The sequence below is a fragment of the Poecilia reticulata genome, linkage group LG16 (genome assembly GCF_000633615.1).
Source record: "Poecilia reticulata strain Guanapo linkage group LG16, Guppy_female_1.0+MT, whole genome shotgun sequence".
NCBI classification, from domain to species: domain Eukaryota; kingdom Metazoa; phylum Chordata; class Actinopteri; order Cyprinodontiformes; family Poeciliidae; genus Poecilia; species Poecilia reticulata.
The window spans coordinates 32487272-32511391 of record NC_024346.1 but is presented as its reverse complement, the minus strand read 5'-3'; the positions used below and the strand labels follow the sequence as shown (position 1 = coordinate 32511391).

At 38.4% G+C, this 24120-nt stretch overlaps 1 protein-coding gene across 5 annotated transcripts in view; it reads right to left on the bottom strand.

Annotated features, from left to right (window-relative positions):
- Positions 1-24120, bottom strand: part of ncalda (neurocalcin delta a) — an 88823-nt gene that overhangs the window by 19936 nt on the left and 44767 nt on the right. The window contains exons 1-2 of one of the 5 annotated variants that reach the window (XM_017309688.1): positions 20422-20677; positions 16088-16238 (exon numbers count right to left, since the gene is read on the bottom strand). The exons of 2 other annotated variants lie outside the window; for them this stretch is intronic. The gene's annotated coding sequence lies outside the window, so the exon portion shown is untranslated. Of the gene's footprint in view, positions 1-16087; positions 16239-20421; positions 20678-24120 lie in introns of those variants that run through there. 2 more of the 5 variants (XM_017309687.1, XM_017309683.1) reach the window with 2 other exon arrangements.

Here is a 24120-nt window from a genome sequence, read left to right as displayed (position 1 = left end):
CACACACACACACACACACACACACACACACACACACACACACACACACACACACACACACACTCTCTCCTGTGTGTGTAGGAGGATATGTGGGTGTACGAATCTGAGGTGTGCAACAAGTACACAGATGTGATCCACTGTTATAAAAATTTATATATATAAAAAAAAAAAAGCGTAGCTGTGAAGCAGCCAGTCATGTATAATGGATCTGATACCAGAGCTGAATTGCTCACTCAGAAGATCAAATAGAAACAGTGATATCATACACAGACTGGATGTGTGTCAAGACTGATCCCAGTCTCTTCCAAATAATGAGTCACAGCAAAGTGGAAGTGCTTCTAAACAGGAAAGCTTCAAACTTACAGTGCTCTCTCTCTTTTTTTTAAACTGCAGGAATTTGGTGCAAAATATGTAAAGTACAGAGACTGACAGGACTTAAAGGGGCGCTGCAAAAGAATCGGGAAATGTAGGAACGTACGTACGGACGTCAGTCAGTCATGCTTATCCCTAGAAGGGGATGCGAGGGATGCTAGTGCCTACTTCCACCAGTCAGCGGGCGAGAGGCAGGGTCCAAGCCTGCAAAGCTGTTGGTGTATTTAAGTGTGCTGTACTGGTGAAGTTATTAAATACATTTGTAATTCAGTACATTTCATGTCTGTGTTTCAAAAACAGAAACATTTTAAGTTAATTCGGCTGTGTTTCTGTATCGGATTAGCCGATACTAAACCTCAGATATTGGTATTGAATGTGGAAAGTGTGTATTGGTGCGTCCCTAATGTATGGCTTTGAAGTCCAAACCATATCACTATAAAGACAACATTAAGAACTGGCTGTGGCTGCCATCACCAACACTATGAAATTTTATATAGTCATTTAAATGCAAATTATTATTTTTTTAAAAATCAAGTTTTCATTGAGGTTTGTTTGATACAGGGGGTCAGAGGTCAGCAGCTGTAACAATCCAAAAAACAATTTTGGATCCCACAATGCTTTCTGAGCTGTAAAACTTACAAGATCAATAAAAAAAACTATGTACAAATAGTTAAAAAAAAAGAAAAAGAGAAAAGGAAAAGATACTGCTATACTTTTAAGTCTCAGAAAAAAAACAGAAAATTCCCTCCGTCCGTCTGTCCAGAGAGTTGAACTTCTTCGGTGCTATCCACAATAACAGCTAATTTGTGTAATATTATTTCATTACTAAGAAAGGGTGTGGATTAAAATGAACCCTCTTTTCTGGCTGCAGACCCTGTGGAGTCCACCCAGCCTCGGACTGAACCACATTGATCCTCAGTGCTGGATCTGAAGAGCCTCCAGCATCAGGCTCTTGACTCCAGCTGTGCTCTAATCTCCTCAGACAGAAGAGGCTTCTGTCAGACAAATCCAGCCCAAATGACACACACATATACACACGCAACGGTTACGCATGTCCTACAGCTGGAGTATATGATGCAAAACCTGTGATCAAATGTTTATATGAAGTATAAGTACTTCATCATGGAATTATTTCTTGCACTCACAAAGATACATTTTAGTAAACACAATCTGATTTTGTTTATTTCAACATACTGAGAGGCTATGCATAAAACGTGAAGACGGGAAAAATGAAAATCCACACAGGAGGTAATGTAGTTATTTGATTGTGCTATAAAATGGCACTATGAGCTTGGAAAACACATAACACTGCCCCTTTAGGCCGACATACATTAACCAGGGTGCATGACACGGGTAGGAGAGAGAAGGGGGAAAATAAAAGTGAAAATAACAATAGAAAATAATAGACGTCTAATGAAAGGATGATTCTGTCAACATGCATAAAAGATAAATATTCCTATTCGCTACACATGAATCATTACAGCTATTCCTTTCGATTTGGCTACTTAGAAACAAAGGAGCCTATTTCAGCAGGGAGGAAAAAACCCCACTGTCATCTACGGTGACAAGTCTCAACCTATAGTCATTCTGCAACATTCCACAGCTTCAAAGACAATCGCAGAAGAAGAAACCTCTCCCATCAAAACTTCCTGCCAAAGGCTCGGGCAAACGAGGGGAAGCCACTGAGACAGACGCTGGCCAGCCTCCAGCCAGGAGCTGGAAGCAGGGTGACAGTGACGGGGGTGGATGAGTTTTGTATGAGTTGGACTGAAGCCAGATTTTCCAGGATCTGAACCTTTGTTCGTTCCCTGTTTGTACTCACAAGCAACCCTCTTCTTGTAGAAGAAAAATGCATGCGAGCGCATGAGCTGGTTTCCTTCCAATCAGCAGCGAACCCGACGGCGCAGGCCGTGTCTGAACTCCTGTCACATCGATTGTTGCTGCTTGCTGGTTGGCTAGCTTGATGCTGCCCACAGTGGGTATTTTCAGCCCTTACACTTTTAAATGGCCTCCTTAGCCCTCATTAGGTTGCTATAGTAACAGACTTGATAGAAGGAGGTGGAGAAGGCAACCAGATGAAGTGCCTAATTGATTCAGGAGAGCAAGAGCGAAAAGCTAAGAAGCCTAGATGACAAAATTATTCAAGTCCATTTCATAATCAATTTAAGGCTGTTTTAATTGAATCTGGGAAGCAACAGTGTGAATATTTGTGGAGCAGCATATTATAAAGAAATATTCACAGGGTTTCTGCAGGTTTCACCAAATCAAACTTAAGACTTTTTAAGACCATTCTGAATTAAACGCAAGACCCATATTGCGAAAGAAATGTACAAAATGGGAAATTTTGGTACTACACATGAGATTAACTATAGATCTTGTCACATTCTTACTTTAGTTGAAGATATTAATTAATGTTTTGTGTATTTTCCATTAAACCTGCATCTGTGTCTCTGTAGAGAACTGTGGCTCGTTATTCTAATTTGGTTCCACGCTCCAATTCTTTCCCCTTCCTTCTCAGCAGCATTTCCCTACTTTAACAATTTTGTTGAAATAAAATTATTCAGCAGATAAGACTGGTGCTATCTAAAATAGACCTAGTAGATAGGGTCCATTATACCCTAATAGAGTATTATTCTGCCCTATTAGTATCATAATAGTTATTATTATTACTAACAATAGCGACTATAGCTATAATAGCTAATAGCTATTATAATTGCTATAATAGCTATTATAACTATTAAAGCTATTACTAGCTATAATAGCTGTAGCTATTATATCCTATAGCTAGGGTGTAACAGAACTGCCAACTAGCTAGCAGGTTAATTATATCCTAGCTGGCTAGAAAGCTGCTATCATTTTACCCTCGCTAGCTAGTTAGCAGGTCTACTATATCCTAGCTACCAAGCAAAGGTATAGCTAGCTCCGATTAAATAGCTGGTATAATTCATTATTCATTTATGCTTGACCTGATGAGCAACACCAGTTCTTACTCAAAGACAAATCTTAATTGAAAAAAAAAATCTAATTCACAAAAATCTCTTTTTCCTATCACATATCTGTTTTGGAATCATTAAAAAAATTCTGAATATTGAAAAGAACTGATTTTGAATGTATCAATGAATTGTTTTCAGGAACATGCAGGCTGAAAGGTTCCGGTAGAGTTTTCACAGAGGCCTCAACAAGGATGTGTGATGGAATCGGTCAGAGAATCACCATTTAGCTCAAAAATCAACTGGATATAAAACAGAATGAAGCATCAACAGAGCATGAAGCAAAGATTCAGGCAGTCTGCAGGCACCACACTGCACAGAAACATGACAAACATGTTCAGAATCATCAAGAAAGGCTATCATACCGTCTTCATCAATGTAGCCCCACTGGCAAAGGTGTTCTGGGCAAAACTACTGTGAGTGGACACAGTCTCCTGCTGCGTCTATAAAAGTAACCTGAAACTGTATTACACAAGGAGGAAGCCATACATCAACTCTGTGCGGAACTCTGCCAAGTTGGAGCACAAGCTTTACAGACAGAGAGCATATGTGGCTGACAAGCCTGCTTGCAGTCTATATTTATCTCCTATTTAAGATATAAGAAGAATCACGAAGGAAAAGAGTCAAACAGTACTGAGCAGCAGAAATGCTTTATTCAGTGATAATTTTATGAGAAATATCTGTAAAACAAGGTGATGTAGCACCATGCTCCATATTAACTTCCGCGACTGGGCATGTTGGTGCCTTTAACTTAACACCACCAACATTTATCTCACCATCTTTATCATCAACATATTATCTGTTTAAGTGTCATATTTCTTTTTTTTTTTTTTTTACTTTTATTTTCTTTTGTTACATGAACAAAAAAAGAACATATCAAAAGACAAACAGAAAAGAAAAATGTCGTGTCATTTCTCTTGCAGATTAGCTGTATGATTAATACAGATGCAGGCCTGTCACGATGGTCAATTTTGCTGGACAATAAATTGTTCCAGTAATTATTGCGATAAACGATAATATTGTTGATTTGAGACCGTTTTCAGGTAATATATTGCTAGTGGCATAATAACGCAAGTTCACCCCCTCAAAGACCAATAACACTGGAAGTGGATGACATTTTAAATATCTAAAATAAAACATGGCAATCAAAAACAATAAATAACGGAAATAAAAACCACATGCAACCAAAACCATAAATAAAATTGAATATGAAGTCTCTGTGAACAAAATTACCGTTCAAAAACTATTAATCATGAGAATGGAAATTATCAAGCTCATATTAATTTATTGCAAAATCACTTGATTATTGCAAAAATGCTTTTATGCATGTAACAATATAAAAATTCTTGTCGTACAAAATTTTTATATTGGAAGTAGTTGGAGGATCATGTTTATTTAATGCCTTATCGCATAAGCAAATTTATTCCAGTGTGATTTTAATTGCTTTTCTTAGTTAACCAAAACACAGCAATTGTGAAATTGTGTTTTTCGACATTAATACTGAAAGTTTTGTGCACACTTATAAAGGAAATGCAGCTACTGTTTTAAAGCACACTTCTTTAAATAAACTGAGTTTTGAAGGAGCCTATTTCAGTAACAGGAAACCTCCTGAGTTCTAAGACACTTTATTTATCCCGATGTAAAGCGACATATTGTCATAACTCGATACATCCAAGTATCTTCAAAGAGTCGTCGTGGATACTCCTTGTGTGGGCAGGAAGAATCTTCAGTAGCAGTCAGTCTTGTCATGAAACTGAATAAGCCTCTGACTGAACTCTGTTACTAACAGCTCAACATCCCAGCAGCAGCAGAGACGTTATTCCACAGTAACATGAGCCGAGCAGAGGAGCTGGAGTTTTGTTCTGCTCTGTGTCCAAGAAGCCTCCGTTTTAACTCATCTGGGGATGTGAGGTCATAGTTCAGCTATTATTTGAGCTCTTGATGCTAATCAGCCGCTCCCAGTTGTAAAAACAATACCTTGTTGCCATGGTTCCGCATCATAGCAACTGTCCCAAAGTAAAACAGTGAGAGCAAAAATCCTTCCAGATGCACAGCATCCGAAACCTGAGGGAGTAATAAAAAAACGAGGTGTGACAGTTGTACGATCGAGCAAAGCTAAATTAACCGTAATGAAATATTGGCAGATCTGCTTGTTAAAGGAATAACAGGGAAGGAGAGCGAAACGGAACATTGGGTGTGTAACATGGCAAGAGGAGGGCAGTAAGAAAGAGGGAGGAACGGAAAGAGAAAATGAGAGGCAGCAGCTTGGAGATATTTCTGATTGATAAATTCCCCAGGGGTTAGCAACAAGCTTGTGCTTCCTGTGGTCAAGGAAAAAGATAGAAACAGGAAATAACATCATGGAAAGAAAAATCTAAAAGGAGATTAGTGACATCACAGCGAAGGTCAGCGGTCAGGATGAACCCGCTAAACTGGTCAAATAGTTTTTCAGGGTTAAGATTTCTGAATTGGCCCACCAGCAAGCCGTTAGTCATTTCCTGTGTTGTGCTAAGTCAGATAACATCCTGCCACTGTTTCATGTAAATATAATTATCTCTAAAGATAGAATAGGATGACTTTTTGCCGGTCACATTATAATGCCACTGTAAGAGTGATTTTTCTGGATAAAGAACGGTGGCGTTCTGTTCTGACATCGAGTCGATGCGTCACGTCTGAATGGGAGGCCAGGAAACGTTGTGTTCCCTTTATTCACAGCATAACAAGCCGGCGCGGCTCTGAAAAAGCTTGTCGTTGCGATCAAATGCCATCGGAAATGCACAGATTCGGCGTCATTAAAATCTAACAGCAACTTTGCAATGCAAACTTTCTAATTCCATTACTAGTTCTTGGGCCTACGTGTTTATGCAAAGCTTTAGGCAAAACAGCAGATAGAAAAACACTTCAGCCAAATGCCTGGGATCAGATTTTGCAGGCTTTCCTCGATGCCTGACAGATAAAGCTAAATACACAGCTGACATGGAAAAAATGTGCAAAGAGGGAGTTTCTGTTAAGTTTCACCAGCTGCTCTCCACGCACGCACGCACGAGTTAAGACAGGAAGGCTGTTCTTTTACACAATTACAGCTGTAGATACTAGTCAACTACATGGCCTGAATGGTAAAAGTATAATTATTGTGTGCCAATTCATAGAAATGATCACTTTATTAAAATGTGCTAAAAAATACCTAAAATTGTTACTGCTCTCATCAAATGATGCCTTCTTTATTACATTAACTCTGTTTTCAACCAGATATTTGGATTTAGGAATGAAGCCCGCTGTCTCAGAGAGTTTTGATAACCTGCTTAAATTAAGCTAAAATTTCAAAGAATGAATGAAAATCATAAATAAATTAGGGCTGAAACTAACAATTACTTTTGTAAATCGACTATTTTGACACTTAATCGGATTGAAAAAGCCCACACTCATTTTTTATTCAGCCTTTTTTCATATAAAAGATTAGAAATATATGAAAAAAATGCAATTAAACAATTCCTTTTTTAAAATCAGAAAACACATTTTTTAACCTAAAATGCAATGACAGCATTCCTTTACTGGATGCTTGATCAATAGTAGCGAAGGATGCATCTGAAACTAGAAACAATATTCTAACATCAACCTGTGAAAATCTCAGGGTTTTCTGCTTGGCTGACCTGGTGATTATTTTTTGGATTAATCAAATAATAAATGGATAGAAGATGGTTCTTAATAGGGTATTTATTTTACACAAATGTGAACCTCAACAGGAGAACAGAAAATATTTAGAAATCACATGACAAGTCTCCAGTTGGACAGCGCTCAATACATGTTACCACACTTAAAGGGGCAGCATTCCAGGCACGTAGTGTCATTTTATAGCACAGTCAAGTAACTATGTTAATTTCAGTTGTTATAAGAATGCTTTATTTAAATCAAATATGACTTAAAAAAAATTTTACTTTGTAATTTAGCGCCTTGAAATTGAAACTCTCTCTCTTTAAAAACTCCAGCTCTTTCTGAAACTCCGCCTTCAGGAAGTCATCACAACATGGCTCCTCTGATAACCCTTTAACGACATTTTTACCAGCGTTGCTCTGAGAAGCAGCAGCACTCCAGGCATGTTTTTGATGAGGGAATAACAATATGACATGATGAATAGCTCAAAAGTGAACTTTACATACTCCTGTCCCTTTAACAGAAGTTGCATTCAAAGGTGGTCGGGATAATTAGCATTAATGGCAATCTAAATGCAAACGTTCATGTGTAAAACAGAAATCTACTGTAACCTGAGGTGGCTCCCATTAGGTAACAGAGTTATGATAGTTTGTGTTGATTAAAATGGACAGCAGTGTTATAATCAGGCACTGCTGCTGGCTCAATTAAAACCATTAAATATTTACACAAATATTTAATAAAAACTTGAATTAGACAATTTCAAACTGGTTTTTTAATTACATAAAGGCTTGATTACAGTAAAACAGATTGAAATGTGTTGAAAAGATTCCTTCAAAATATTACAGCTTATCTGGAAATATGTGGCCTGAGAGCCGTCAGATCCAACAGAGACAGAAAATATTATTCTTGTAGCTTCCTAACGTTGGAAGCTAGTTTTTGTACATGTTCTTTTTTTGTCATCACTGACTTGTTTTGTCCACTTGTTTAGTCTGGTTCTTTTAATAATGTCTCTGTGTTTGAAAAGTGCAATAAAAACAACGTTTACTAGATTTGAAATTAAAACCATAAATCATAAAAATCGTGTAAACCGTGCAGACAACTCCTCATTAAAATCATTTTATGCAGGCTCACCAAGGATTGAATTATACAACAGCCCAAATTCAGGTTTCTCAAAACCACATTGCTGTTTTGAAATTCCCCAGAGCAGTTTACAAATCTGTCCGCATGGAATGAATACCCGGTGAACCAATTGCAGAGCCAACGGTACGTTTTACAAACCAAGAACACAGATATCCACTTGGATTTTATTTATCCTTAGCTCCTGTGCTCAGGAGCTAAGCTCCTGAGCACAGTTTATCGCTGCTCATGCGTCCTGCCCAGTGGCCACCGGTGTTTACGTAACGTGCGTGTCCGTCTGTCACCACTTTATAGAAAAAACACTGCAAAGCAGCTTGTTAGGATTGATGAAACCCGGTAAAGGAGCCCCTCTCTCCTTCTTTCTGCTCAGGATGTTCCTCTTATCTCTCGTAAGCCTTCCTGCAGTGGAGACTTTGCTGACACTAAACAGAGCTTCAAACCTGACACAACGATTAAAGAATTTCGCTCTGTTGAAATAATGGTCTTGTTGGACTTCTCTTTTAATGTGATGGCGTACTGAAGGTATTTTATACACTTATTGTTTGAAACATAAGGAATCGACAGCCACTCAGCTCCAATGTTAACAGCTCTATTAAACACTTACATGTAATAATAAAAGACTAAACTAAAAAACGCACAAATAGGAAGACTACTTAATTCCATACATTCCAGTTATGTCAAACTCAAATGTAACAATATTTAAAATTACAGTAACAACACACAAAGTAATAAGTGAAAATTTCCCATTTAAAATAAATAGCTTACAACTGGAGTAAAGATTAGCTTGCATGCCTGCATATCGAGGATCTTTAGCTATGTTCACAAAGGAGGCAGATGCAACCCAAATCTGTTTTGTTTTTCTTTTTTCCCTCCATATGTGACACATATTTAACTTGTTCACAGCCGTCTGAACGGCCCAGTTCAGATCTTTTCACGTCACAAAAAAATCTGATTTGTGCCACTTCCATTAGTTATAATAAATTGGACATGTATCCAACAGTTTTGGAAGTGTTTGCAGTCAGAACAGTCATGTCGCATTTTATCCAATTTTTATGTCATAAGAATCTAGACAGTAAATCCGAACATAAGCTATGGCTGAAAATTACAATTGAAATTCAGAAAGAGGTGTGTGTCAGTGAAGCACACTCTTGGCTCCGACTACAAATCCAAACAGACAGAAAGAAGCTGCAGCCAATGCTCCACAAAAGGCCTTTGTTGTTAGTTGTGCTTGATTTTTCTTGTTACGATCTCGTGACAATCCTGTCGGCTCCTGTTGCTAAATAAACTTTAAAGCTGATTCGTAGACGCCGGCGTCCATTATTACTTCCGTAAACAGTGCGGTGCTTTGTGACGTTTACTTTCTTCTGCACATGCGAGTCGCTTCGGGGTTGTAAACCGTTCACACAGCAGTTGGACTGTGGTCGCATTTCATTAGTAGTATACATGATCATGCAGAAAAAGAAAACTTGATTTCAGCAACAAAAAAAAACAAAACAAAAAAAATCGGAATTGAGCATCTAGACCTGCTGTGGGGAAGTAGCTTTAATCTTATAAGTGTGCTTTTGCACAGCAACAGATGGAAACTGCAGCTGTATTAAAGTTTTTTTGTTTTAAATATGAATAATTTCATAATCTTGCTTTTTCACTTCTGCAAAAAAGCAGGATTGCTATTTGCAACTTAAGTAAAATTCAAAGAAAAAAATGTATAAACAAAAATAATATGCAGTGTAAGTAGAGCATGAGTTTTTAAGTACTTATAATACCAGTTAAGAGTTTACAAATAATGGTTTACCTCAGAGAAATACTTATGATGAGTACATCACACATCCTTTCAGTTTTCATAGCCACTCTTCATACTTCACGGCAACAGCTAGTACCAAATGGACCACCGTGCAGGCTAATCTATATTATCAGCAACGTAAAAAGGAATTTCAGCTATAGTTTGGAAAGCAAATGGGGCTGGTGATTAGTCATGATCTGATTACATTCTGTTGAATTTTCCGTTGTGTGCTGACGTAAAACAACAGCGATCAGGAGGTCAAGTAAACTCAATCAGCCGTCCTAAAGTCAAGCTTTTCAAGAGCCACTAAGTGACTGCGCAGATAGCTACAAGTGAAGCAAATACGCAGTATAAACAGCAAGCCAAAATCCTAACACAGCAGGAGCCGAGCCGCAGTGAAAAGATATCCAAACCCAGTGTGGGCTTATAGGACCTCAATCTGAATTGTAAACATCCACCACCATGACATATTGGACAAACGTTCATCTTATTATTAGCACACATCTTGGACAAAAGAGAGGACTTGGAACGCCACAATTAGTAACAGTTGTTTAAGTGTAGTTTAGTGACAGCATTCTTTTTTTTGGCCTCAAAAATTCTTCAAAGGCATGCATCCTCCTCGCCAAGGATCTCTATAAGCACTGAGGAATTCTAAGTGGTTTTGTGTCTAACATCCATCATCTCCTTAGTGCCACGCTAATATACAGCGACGGTGCGTGCATGTTATCACGTAAGCCTTCAGGAAAAGAGTTAAGAGATCTATTTTAAGAGATTAAATTTGGTTCAGCAGCACAGAATAAAATATTCAACAATTTATTTGGGGAAAAAAAAGTTTTACTTGAGGTATATGGGTTTCAGTTTCAAAGTAAGCCGTAGTTTTGAAGTCACATTTAAAACCACTAAAATGTTGTGTTGCACAGTTCTTCCAGTTTAATCTATCTTTGATGAGGTGCCATATGCAGTGCAGCGTTTTCTGAAACACACCAAAGTGTTAACGTAGGCAAAAAGGCCTCATCCAAATGAAATTTTACTTTTTCAAAAACAGAAGTTTCCAACCATTTCTGCTCGCCGTCCACACAAATACGGCGTTTAAGGAGGTATTAACTTGTTTTGTTGTTGTTTTAAAGGGTTCCAGAGTGAACATGTTGCCCTGTCGTATTCACGTGTACAGCTAAAACACCTGATGTGAAACACCGACATATGAGCCCAACCTCGAGCCTGACCTATAACTCCAAATGCTTCATACATAACAACAAAAACAGTGGCAGATCATGTGTTTGTCTTTAAGTTTATTGGTTTTATAACCCAAAGTGACACAGAGAAGAAGCTCAACTTTATTACTCCACACCATAGACTCTAATCTGGTTCTGCTGTTTCCCATTCTGGTTGTCTTGTTGAGTTTACTCCTAACCCCACACGGTGATTTTATGTGTCATACCCAAAGTTTAGTGCCACCTTCAGGCCTGGGGGAGTAAAAAGAGCATCTTAGGCTTTTCTATGAGATTTTTTTTAGGCTCTAGTGGCCTTTATTTGAAAGAGTTATGACAGAAAAGTAGGGTAATGACAGGGAAGACATGCAGCAACCAGGTCTGGAATTGAACCTGCGACACCAGCGTCAAGCAACTAAGGCCTCCTTACGTGGGCTGTGCTTAACCTCTGCGCCACCACAGCACTCTGTTTTCTCAGAGTTTCTGTGTGGATGAAAACATTTCTAGAAATGTATGGACAACTCGTTTTTTAAAAGAACATCCCTATGTAAACTGGGAGAGAATTATTAAACATGAAAGAAAGGGAATTCCTTAGGAACACACACATTTTCAAAGTGTTGAGAAAAAGACAAAAGCAGTTTCTATGGAAACACCTCTGGTAGCAGAAAAATAGAGAACCTTAGAGATCAAAGGAGTGATGGGTATGATAAAACAGCCAATATTGTTTTAAATTTAATGTTTGTAACAAGAGTTATGACCATTTATATTTATTCCTCCTTATAAATAAAAAAATAAAGATCTGTCTCTTCTGGTTAAAAAGGTTGTGATACATATGCTACAACAGTGGGTGGAAATGACATCTATACTACCTACATTAAAATTTAGAAGAGTGTTAGTGTGACTAAAGCAGTGCTAGGTTAAGGATTCTTTCGTAAACGTTTCAGCTTTGACACATTACCTTCTTCCACTTGGATCTGACGTTTTTTGGAAACAGAATCAGAATAAAGCAAGACAGATGTGAAAAGAACGCATAAAAACATCCCTCAGCCTGAGTAGAGAAAGTCTCCATGTCGTATTTAATCATGAGCAGATATCCAGTCCACATGAATGCGCCACAGTTTTATGTTTGTTCTGCTTGCAGAGTTCTCTGCGTGAGAATTAATACTATGGCTACAAACCACAAAAAAAAAAAAAAAAGAAAACAGTTAAATTCTTAACCTTGTAGAGGCTGAGATTTTGAGTAAACCTTCAGCTTTCATTCACAACTGAGTTGACCAGAATAATCAAATTGCCAGAGTCTTGTATGTACATGAGAATGTGAGCAAAGCCAACAAGCATCATCTGGATCTGTAGAAACTGGAGGCTTACAGACAACTATGACCTACCAGCGTGTGTGAATTCCACCCTGTGACTAAAAATAGAACATCTGTTTCCCATAGCTTTCCATCCACCAATGCATGGATGTGAGAGATTTCTTTTTAAAACCTGACACTTTGTGTGCTTCTTTTAAGCAAAGGTTAAAACATCTCAGAATTGATAAAACTCTATCATGAACAAGCCCAATAGATAACAACACACAAAAAATCTAATGTTTCCAAAAATATTTACATTTTTCATTCATATATTGACCAAAATAAAGAATTGTATTTAGAGGTTTCTACTATATCCCAAGATTACATCTACAGCTAAAGGCAGTGCTGTTTGTTAAATCATTGTTGTAGAACTATGAGTAATGTGACCCTTGATTTTCTTTTCGTTCTCTAACAGCTTTTTCCCACAGTCGCTGAATAATAGTGGAAGCAGAGCAAGTCAGACAGGCAGCCATAATACCAACTCATCCGACTTGATCCACTAATCATTAATAACCAAGCTGATATGATACACATACTTAATAGTTTTATAATGTTTCTTGTTTTTTTTACATTAAAGCTTTTAATGAAAGAGGTGTAATATCTTCTCCAGCAGACGCTGGCACGGCCATCCAGAGAGGTTGTGCTTTGACAGTCGGTGAGTAAGGACACTTCACCCTGGGTGAACCACACAATCAAAACACAACACCTCAGAAGAGAAGTATAATCGTCTCTTAAGTGTCCCGGGTCCTTTCTGTTTTGACCTTTAAAGCCGAGAACAGACAAAGTGCTGGAAAATGTCACATCCGCTTCACTACAGTCATCATAAAGAGGCTTTTAAGTCTTCGCTCTTACTTGTTCTCCAGGGCTTGCGTTTTTTTTTTTCTTTTTTGGAAATGTGGAACATTTTTACAGGGAAAAAAAGAGAAAAAAACATTTGTGAGGATGTGAGTATCATGCATACTAATGAAGTGTAAGTGAGAAAGCTATTAGTATTTCATCCTGTAAGTATTCAGTTGATTTTGACGCCAGGGGTGGTGGTGATGTTTGAGGGGGGGTCCCGCACTGTTTTCATGTTCAATTTAAGTTTTGTGCAAAAAAGAAAAAGAAAAAAAAATCTCTAAAAAATATTGTGAAACAATAATTCTATCAATGATAAAGGATTATTATTGATATAATTATTGATAATGCTTCATCAATAATAAAGCATTATTATTGATAGAATTATCAATAATTCTATCAATTCTGTAACTGATAGAATTGCAGCTAGGCAGCCCTAGGCAGCCCTCCAATAAGACGCTGAGAGAATTAAATGGCTATAGAAAATGGATGAATAAAGATGGATCTGCTCAGTCATGGCCTGGTTGTCACTAAACTTTGTATCCTGAAATTGTGGAAATCCGACTTGCCTCCTCAGTGATGCTCACATAATCACATGGTGTATCATTTTGTTTTTTTTGTTGCTTTAATGTTTTCCTATCTCTTTCATTAATATACGTTTTTTTTAAGATGTCGTGATTTACAAACATTGCAGTCTTCAATCTAGTAACAGCTGCATTTTTAGTATTTGTTATTGTACTACAGTTTTAATGTATTTTTTTCTTCTGTTTTTCATGACTCATCATGTGGTAGTCTCTTTTGTCCTTGTGTAACATGCATGTTAAAATTCTAAATATATAAAGATAAAGCTGAGAAATGGATGAATAATAAAAAAGGACTTCCTTGAGTGCAGGTGTTTTACTGTGTGATGTTTTTGAGTGTAATTAATTAGCCGTAAACTTTTTCTTTTCACGTGTTTTCACAGCTAGTATCACATCTGTAAAGTGTTTCCAGGATTATACAAATTTATGATGGGGATAGGTTTAAAAAGCTGCATCACATGAAATTACATTTATTAAGATCTGTTTTTATGGGGAAAAAAAAAGTCCAATATTTGTTCGATTTAGGCTTTAATTCATCTAGAGAGTAATCTTTTTTTTTTTTTTTTTTTTTACTAAATAATTGACTAGCTTTCTGGATTAAAAAAAAACTCCAGCATTTTCAGCTTCAGTTACTTTACACTAGATAAGAGAGTCGGAAGAACAGAGAAAGGAAAAATGGCCGACTGCCTCCCCAGGTGCCTGCCTCTTCTCATATCTCAGAGTATATTTCCTACTTCATCTCCTTCTTTCTGTCTGTGGAAATAAATCAACAGTTACATAAACTGCCTTCAAGTTAACTTTCCACCAGCATTACAAGAGACTCCCTGTAGCACCAAACGGGATGTTTGAGAAAAATCGTTCATATGGCTCAGGTCAGCTTGTGTGCGTGCGTGTGTGTGTGTTTGGCCAGACTCTTTTAAACGCATCACTCTACATCACAGTTAGTGTGTGGGCTCCTCTGCTGGAACATCGGGAGGCAAAGGTGCTGACTTTTTCCATGACATAAAACCTTAAATCAATCGAGAACTAAAGCGGAACACACACGCAACACACACACACAAGGCGACTCTCCAGGCCAAAGAGATAGCTTTTGCACTTATAATGACAGATGAGAAACATACTCAGTGATATTTATATGTATAAAGCCAGAGTCAACAATGCTCGCCCATCTGTTACCACGCACGCACGCACAGTGAGGTGATGGGGATGAGCTCTGTGCAAAGTTCAGGTCCTAATAACTTTAGAGCAGATTAAAAAAGGCAACAGCATAGAAAACAGTTAAACAAATAACAATGAGTCATTTCATAACTCAGTTGTCTGCTAAAGCATTTTATTTACTTTCAATCCCGGGTGGTGGAGCAAAGTAGAAGTAGCTTTTTTAACTCTTCACTTTCTGATTTTTTAAATTATTTATTTTTTACTTTTAAGGCTGTTTGTGGAGTAATAAATTTTTTAATTATTGTTACAACCATAATTGAACAGATAAATCTTTTGATCATATTTTATAATATATATGTATATTTTTAAATACACTCAAAAATGTTTCAGTCTTATGGGATAGATTTAAGTTCTGAAATACAAAATCTACTCAATATTTTTATATGCCATACTTGTTGCCTTTTGAAAAAACAAATCTCATGTGATTGGTTAGCAGATTATTATTAGTTAATGTTTTTTAAGTTTAGAGATAAAAAAAAAACAGACGAAGAACAGGAAAACAAAACTTGTGCAGAAACAAACCTTTGAATGCCGGATTGCAAGAGGTGACGTGTATCATCAGCCCTATGGATGAAATCTGCTTGGTAAGGACTGGGGCTTTTACTAGGTAAAAAGATTAAGATTAAGATAAATAAATTTAGTAAGATGCAATCAAATATTTCATTATGGAGAAGGTATGCATCTAATCAGCAGTAACCATGGAGAAAATGCCCCATTATCATGTAGTCTATCATGTATGAAAAAAACTGGGAAGCATCTAGACTTTTGTACACTTTTAAGTCTGCTCTGGTGTAAGTGGAAACTCTGTTTAAGACATATTGATAGAAATCATGTGGATGAATTCAGGCAGATTAGATCATTAGAAACTCTCAACTTCAACGATCTGATGATTCACCGTGACTAGGACGGAGTTGCAAAGGGTCAGTACACCTCTGGACGAAATTCAAATCAAATAACTTACCATTTTACTCTTCTGGTTGAAATGATTTCTGAGCCTCGTCTACACCTGTATATCCTGCGGCTGACTGCTGATACAACCCACACGTCATCACTACATCACTCCCTTGCCCCGTGAAGTTTTCTTCCACTAACACAAGTCAGCTGATGTGGGCCTGTGAAGGGAATGTATCAGACCAATCAACGTCTGGTGTAGAGCCAAGATATCAGTCAAACTTAGTTCTTCACCAGATTTTCATGGCCTTTTTAACTCCATGGTGCATTGAGTCAAACTAGACACAAAGTTATCCATACTAAAATAAATTCAGGTTGAATTTGATAAATCAAATGTCACATACATCCCACATACTTGGGCGAACTTCATTCCATGGAGGTCTCTTCATAGCAACTGGCTTAAGTTTCAGATTCTTAAAGTAAATGTAGGTTTCATTCTTTAAAGTAAAACTCTATCAAAACAGACATGGTCCAGTCTGAAAATTTAGTTGTTCGAAAAATAATTATGAATGATAAAGTTTGGTTTACCACATTTTGTTTGCAGCAGCCACAACTTGAATCAAGAAGTCTTTAGAACAGAAGTAGGCTGAAAGAGCTCAAAGCACATCTTAAAGTTCTTAACATTAGAATTAGAAGGAAATACAAATAAAAAAACAGACGAAGAACAATGTTTGGGAAAATATTGATCAAAATAATACTGTGGGCAGAAATAAAGGAAAATGCCATAAAACTAACAAACCCATTTCAGGAAAAATAAAAAGTAAAAAAAATCATGTTCACACTCAAACATGATGCTGCTAGTGTGATGGTCACAGAGTGCTTTCCTCCTTAGAAATAAAACCTGAAGGTGAACTCCCAGCTGTCAGACTGTGACCCTCAGCTCTCACACACTTGGATTAGGCAGCACGATAATGATCTGAGGCAACCAGTAAGTGTACCTCTGAATAGCTTAAAAAAGGAAACAACCCAAAAATTAATAAAAGTTTTAGAGCAGCCTAGTCAAAGTCTTGACAGTCATCAGAATTAGATACTGTGATGTGAAAAACTTTAAGATGTGGCAGAATCAAAACCTTTGTGTTTAGAATAGAGGGCCAGTGTTCTCCCAGAGTGAGATTCATTGGCTGTTACCTCCCAGCTTGGATGGCAGATGTTGTTGCCAAAGTTTGGAGCAACCGGTTATTGTCAGGTTTGTTAAACCTTTTTCCCCACAGGGCAGCAATACTTTTACATGGCTTTTTTTCCCCTCTATAAATGGAATTAATATTTCAAAACTGCTGTTTGAAATACCTTTCATACAGGTTGTCTTTGACTAAAATCAAAATTTGTTTGATGAACTCATGTATTTTATTTATATTATTTTACATGTTGCATAAAAGAAAAAAAAAAAACTAAAACAATCTTGAAATCTTTATCTTTTCCATTACTGCACTTTCTCATCTACAAAGCATTTCAAACTTTAGCCTGAAAGAATTTTACGAAGCACTGATTGGCTCTATTAATTGTATTTCTTTGCAAAACACCAAAAATGAATCCTTTCCCCTAAAGCTGAAAGCGTTTATTTAACTCAACGTTTTTCTTGTCGTTTGTTTTTTTGCCAGACCGTTATCTAATCTGGTACGTTTCACTGACAAATGCACCATGTAGGGTATTATGTCACCATGACATTTCTCTTAAATCCAAGCCATAAATCCTGATGTAATCAACAAATGCTAATTTTTTGTCTTTATCTTCTCAACAGCAGTGGACATTTAATTAGATGGGCTGGCAGATATCTGCGGCTTTAAGACTTCAGATTGTGTCACAGAGAGCTGTTACATGCCACTGGCAGGTCTCCACATCATTAAGTAAGAGGAGGGAGGCTCTGCTGAGCAGCAGAGGAGCAGCTGAGGAGCTGAAGAGAAACAGTGACAGAGAAGGTGGAAAAAACACACCAGAAATTATTTATTCTACATATTATCGGACCCCTTCGGTCTATTTGAGAAAATATAAGAAAAAGCTTGACCTACCGATTTTGATATTGGGCTGATACCATTTTTTTGTGTGAAAATTTGATAGAAATATTGACAAAGTCACTCATTTTCAGACCTTTTAGTAGGTAAATACTATCGGTGGATAACATTGGTTTCTTGTGTAAGGATCAGCCGCTGTCTAACCTCCCAAAACTAACAAAATCAGTACCAATTTATCAGTGCAGCTCTAATTTATACTTTAGTTGAAAGCATTTAGGGAGGAGGAAATATATGCTAAGGCCAATAAGGGAGTCTCACGCTATGATGATACTATCATGATTTCACCAAATCAAGGTATGTAGGCTAAAGTTCCAACAACAATATCCATCCATCCATCCATCCATCCATCCATCCATCCATCCATCCATCCATCCATCCATCCATCCATCCATCCATCCATCCATCCATCCATCCATCCATTTACACCCCACCCCCATTTGGGGTCAGGAGGGTTGCTGTTGCCTATCTCCAGCTGTTAACGGGCGAGAGGTGGCGTCCACCCTGTACAGGTCGCCAGTCCATTCATTGCGAATCAAATAGTAAGTATTGTTGTTTACATATAAACAACAATATATAAACTGCAAAACTAACTGTAAAACCATGTAGAACACAAATGCAACATATTCCCAACTGGAGATAAAATAACAGAATATTATAGTGTAAAATAATAAAAGGTCTCGACTGAAAACAAAACTTTTTTTTTTGTCAATTCTGAGCGATTAAAATCAAGATCTGAGTCACTTTTATTGAAATGAATATAGCCAAGTTTAATAATTTTATGAAAAGCAGATCAGGGTGCAGCAAAACCTGCTGGGTTGATGTGGTCCCAGCAGAAAATAAATAAATTACAAAAAATGGATGCTCTGTGTTGTAGCCAACACTTTATGTTGTAAGATTTTAATTTGTCTGTGATCATTTTGCCCTGAAAATAAAATAAAAATAAAAATAAGAAGTCTCCATTTGCATTAACCATTAATTTGTATTGTGTTGAATTGGAGTCATGAGCTGCACAAAATCAGTCCAGGCTGCTCTGTGCAGTCTGAAAACAGCTACATGAGGCTGACTGTGGCAGGACCTGGTTTAGCCTTTGAATCACGATGTTGTATATTTTTGTGATCAGAAATATTTTTAAACAGTAGTATTTGTCATTCCTTTCAGAGAGCCGACTAGTGCAGCAACATGTGGGGGAGGGGTGCTGTAGAATTAATTTCTGCTTCATACAGCTGGATGATTCTATAAGTAGGCCTGTCGAAATAAGCAATAAATCAATTAATGGCATGATAAATTAAAGCAAGCTTGAACATTTCCATCTATATTATTTAGCAGTTTTCGCTTTTCTCTGTCTTCCTACTAAAAACTGGATGATAAAAGTCTTCAGTCTGGTGCCTTGGTCTCAGCTATTTCCTTTTTTGAAGGATAATTTTGTTTTTGCAGTAAACAATATTATTGTTTACTGCAAAAACCTTTGGGACAATGTATTGTCCAATCAAATTTGCTACCGTGACAGGCCTATCTATAATAACTCCATGACTTTCTCTGGTATCCCAGTAAAAAGAGGAGATTAAACCATAGGAGGGAGTTTTGAAACCTTGGTGTTATTTAATACCAGCTATGATAACTGGGGGGGAAGAAGCAAGAAAATTCCCTCAAATATTTTTGTTAAAAAAAAATTAAAAAAAATCCCGACACATTTGTTGGGGGAAAAAAAAAATCTCAGATAATTGTGTGAGATTGCAAGGAAGCCAAATGCATGTGTTTTTGAGGGGGCTGAGGCTTTCCCACCTCATCGCAGGGGGCAGGTGGCAGCTGCTCTGCCGTCCCCCCCTCCCCTCCACACCCCCATTAAGACTCTCTGGCAGTCAGCGCCAGCAGCTCCCAGCCCACACTGCTGCCTCTAACATTAGCAACGCTCGGGGAGGAGAAGCCATGTGGCGCTACACATCACGACACCCGCACAGTCCTCCTAATGTTCACTCTCTCCTTCCTCCTCTCCTCTGTGATGCACTCACTTCCTGTTGGGGGTTTGAAAACAGATGTAGCTATGTTTGTTGATGTGAAGGAACGCTGACGGAAGGGTGGGGGTCTCCTTTAAGCCGCCCCCCCAACGCACACATCACATAGCGTTTTTTTGCTATCACTCAAATGTCAGGTTTAGCTAAGAACGTGGAGGGCTGACTGAAAAAAACAAAAAACAAAAGGAGTTTCACAATTCACAACTTCCCTTCTACACAAGTATGCGACTGACACAACCAGTGAACCCCTTCTTTACCCAAGCAGACCCTGACTACTAACGCACACATAATCCAACACTCGGAGGCAAGATGTAGGTCCTTACCTCACTTTGTAGCCGACCAAAAGCTGTTCAGCAGCCCATCACACAGGAATTTTACTAAAGACTAAGTTTGCGGCAACAGCAGCAGCAGGAGGAGCAGAAGAAGCAACAGGCGAGAACAGCAGACAGCGCTGGAGAAAACAATGAAAGAGAGGCGGAGGGAGGGGGACAGCACACCCGAAGTGGGGGAGGCGAGAAGGAGCAACTGACTGGACGACTGAAGCAGAGCTAACGGTAACTGACAGACTCCCAGACTGAGCTGGAGGTTTATTCAAAGCCCGCAAACTAACTCGTTTCTCAGCCTGCCTCCCCGGTCTGACGTCAGCGTCGTCACATGACCGCGCTCTAGTATGTGGATGTGTGTGTATGTGTGTTGGGAGGGTGTTTTAAAGTAGACGTGAGAGAGAGACAGAGGGAAGAGACGGAAAAGCAGAAGCCCGTGTTGCTGTGGCAACAGGGCACACTGCACCTCAATGATTTCAACAGGTCATCGGAGATACGAGGACAGATCTTCAGAGAGACGTTCACTTCGACGGACAAAGTGAAACGGTGGACGTTGTTTAAGCTTCCCTTCGTTTGCTGAGCTCCACCACAAGATCAGTAACTAAACTGGAAAATGTTCAGCTCAATGGCATTTACTGAACGCAATAAGATGTGAAAACGTGTCTGCAGGATTTACCTGAGCTAACCCAGCGCTCTGCGTTGCTTTGGTCTGTCTGGGGCTTTTGTTCCTTTGTGAGACTGGTCATGTTTTACCCCCACTGCACATACCTCAGAGACCCTCCGTGTCCCCTCCTACACCCACCGAAGCAGTGAGCACCAACAGCTTTCGTCTGCTTCCATTCATTTCAGCAGCATCTGTTGGCCTGTTGAATGGGACAAAGTGGGGCCCAGGGTCGGCAGTGGGTGGGGCGGGGGAGTTAGGACTAGCCTGCAGAAAGCAAGCACCCCCCCACTGGTGGAGTGGGGTGAGTAAGAGTATGCCGGAGTGGGCGAATCAGGGAGAAGATGCAGAGTAGTGGAGGAAATTGACAGAGAGAGGATCAGTCATTTAATAATGTCTGCAGTTACAATAAAAATGATCAGAAAGATCCCGCTCAGGAGCCAATCAGACGCAAGGAAGACAGCGGTAGGCAAAAAGCAGAAAGGGATGATGACAGAAAGTGAAATTATGATCAGGTAGGTAATCAGTTTGACACACTATTTTTAAACTAACGTTTGTCTCTTCTGAAATCACAACGTCTCCACCATTTTCCTTATCTTTATTTGCCATTTGCACACATACTGCGTCTGTTAAATGTCTACATTCATACAACATGTCTTGATGCTCAACTCAGATTTTTTTTTAGCTGAAATCCATTTTTTTTTTGCATGGTTGTTCACACTATTAATTAAACATGACTGAACCAGACTTCTGTGTGAACGGTTTACTGCCCCAAAGCGACCCACATGCACAGAAGAAGAACGTAGACATCTCACTGCAGTGCATCGTTTATGCAAGTAATAATGGATCGATGCAAACGTTATTCAGCAATTGGAGCTGACAATATTGACACAAGATCATAGCAAGATGAAGGAAGTTAATAAAAAATAAAATCACACCTAGTAGCAGAGGTCTTTTGTGGAGCACTGGCTGCAGCTTCTGTAGAGAAGTCTGTGAGGATGCTAAGCTAATTCGTAGCGAAGAGAGGTGATGTGCTTCACTGACACAGACTTTTTTCATAACTTCAGAAATGTAAATTTCAGCCAATGTTTAAATCCAGATTTACAGCGCCTTGCTTCTTCTGGTGCAGAATTCTGACGAATGCTTCACGTCAATGACAAACCTTCATAGCATGAACTGCTGTAAAATGTGTCATAGCAGTTCAGACTGCAAACGCTTTGAAAACTATTGGATGCGTATCCAATTTTCTTTGGGTTAAAAGATTGAATTTTGGCCTGTTCAGGAAAAGTCAAATAAAGATCGCATTCGCTGTGTGAACGAAGTGAATACGATCAGTCAGTGATCTAACTTTGACCACTGAAAAAAAAAAAATAAAAAAAAAAAATAAAAACAGGGCAAAGTTAAAATTTTAACGCTTAAAAAGATGTAAGATGGAAGCTCAAAGGAAACAAAATAGTAATACATAGGAATTAAAAAAAACCCATGGGCAAATAAAAATATAGGTGAGGACTTCAATGGAAGTTATGGTCCATGGATAAATACGTTTTTGCGATTCAGAGGCTGACATATAGAGCTGGAACCCGATTCGCTAATATTTAATGCAATCCAAGCATATCTTTGCGATACTGATGCTACATATGATAATATTGTGATATATTTACAATATATTGTGTAGGTCTACTAGAGACTTCTCTAAATAAAAGAATTACAGCACAATCACAGCATGAAGGCTAAAACAATACAGAATTCCTGACTGTATTGTCAGGAATACAGGAAGTTCCTCTTAAATTTCTTTAAGAGGAACTTAAATTGGTTCAAATCAGCATCGACTGGTGAAAGTTTTACAAAACCCAGAGATCAGATATCTGACATAAATTGGTGCAACTCTGGTAAAACTAAATATATAGATTTTATTGAAGAGTGACATGACACACAGTCATTTCTTTCTTTATTTCATTTATGTGTTTAACCTATTTTGTTAATGGAGAGGGAGTTGTGGATAACTAAAGCTCGTAGACTGGAGAAAAATGACAAACATAAATGTTGAAGCAAACCACACAGATTACATAAAAAGGGCTTCCATGGAGGTGTGTGTGCGTGTGTGTGTGTGTGTGTGTGTGTGTGTGTGTGTGTGTGTGTGTGTGTGTGTGTGTGTGTGCACATGTGTTTCAGTGTTTGCATGTGTTCTAGAATGTAGGGTGGGTAGCAGGCATAAGAAGGAATTCCTTCCTCAAAACGCTCAGGAAGTAGCAGCAAGGGCGGAAGTGAAAACAACTTTCCTTCCAAGGCAAAATCCATTGGAAGTTGGAAGTTCCAATGGATGCTAAGAAAAACAACCGATGCACAATGGCTGAGTGTTTGAAACCTAAATAACTCCACTTCTGATTGCAGTGTTACTAAAATTACATGAAGGAATGATTAAAGGATGGATAAAAAATAACCAATGAAGTCAAATCAAATAGTAACAAGGAATGCAGCCTGTGCTGCATGAGTTGCAAGACTATCGGTCACACTTGATTGATGCTGGGAAGTCAGATTGAAATTTAAAAAAGCAACATTTGTAGTAGAAAGCTGGGATTATATTCCCTACATCTGGATTTCAGGGATTAGGATGCAACAAATCATAAGCTGGATAATCAGCTACCAGGGACGAAAAGGCAAAAACGGGGCAACAGGATCTGAGCGACAGAATAATCAAGTGGCACGCACGCAGAGTCCTGTTTTCGTATCTTGTGGGGACTTTCCATTGACTTCCATTCATTTTCTACAACCTAGCTCTAACAATAACCGTCACATGCCTAACCCTAACCAAAAGTCAATTCACATCTTAGGCCTAAACCTAACCCCTAACCCAAAAACAACATTTCCCCTTATGGGGACCAAGAAAGTGTCTCCATAAGGAGCAGTGGTCCCCACAACAGAAATAGATCCCCACAGGGATATAAGAACATAGATCTCACACACACACACACACACACACACACACACACACACACACACACACACACACACACACACACACACACACACACACACAC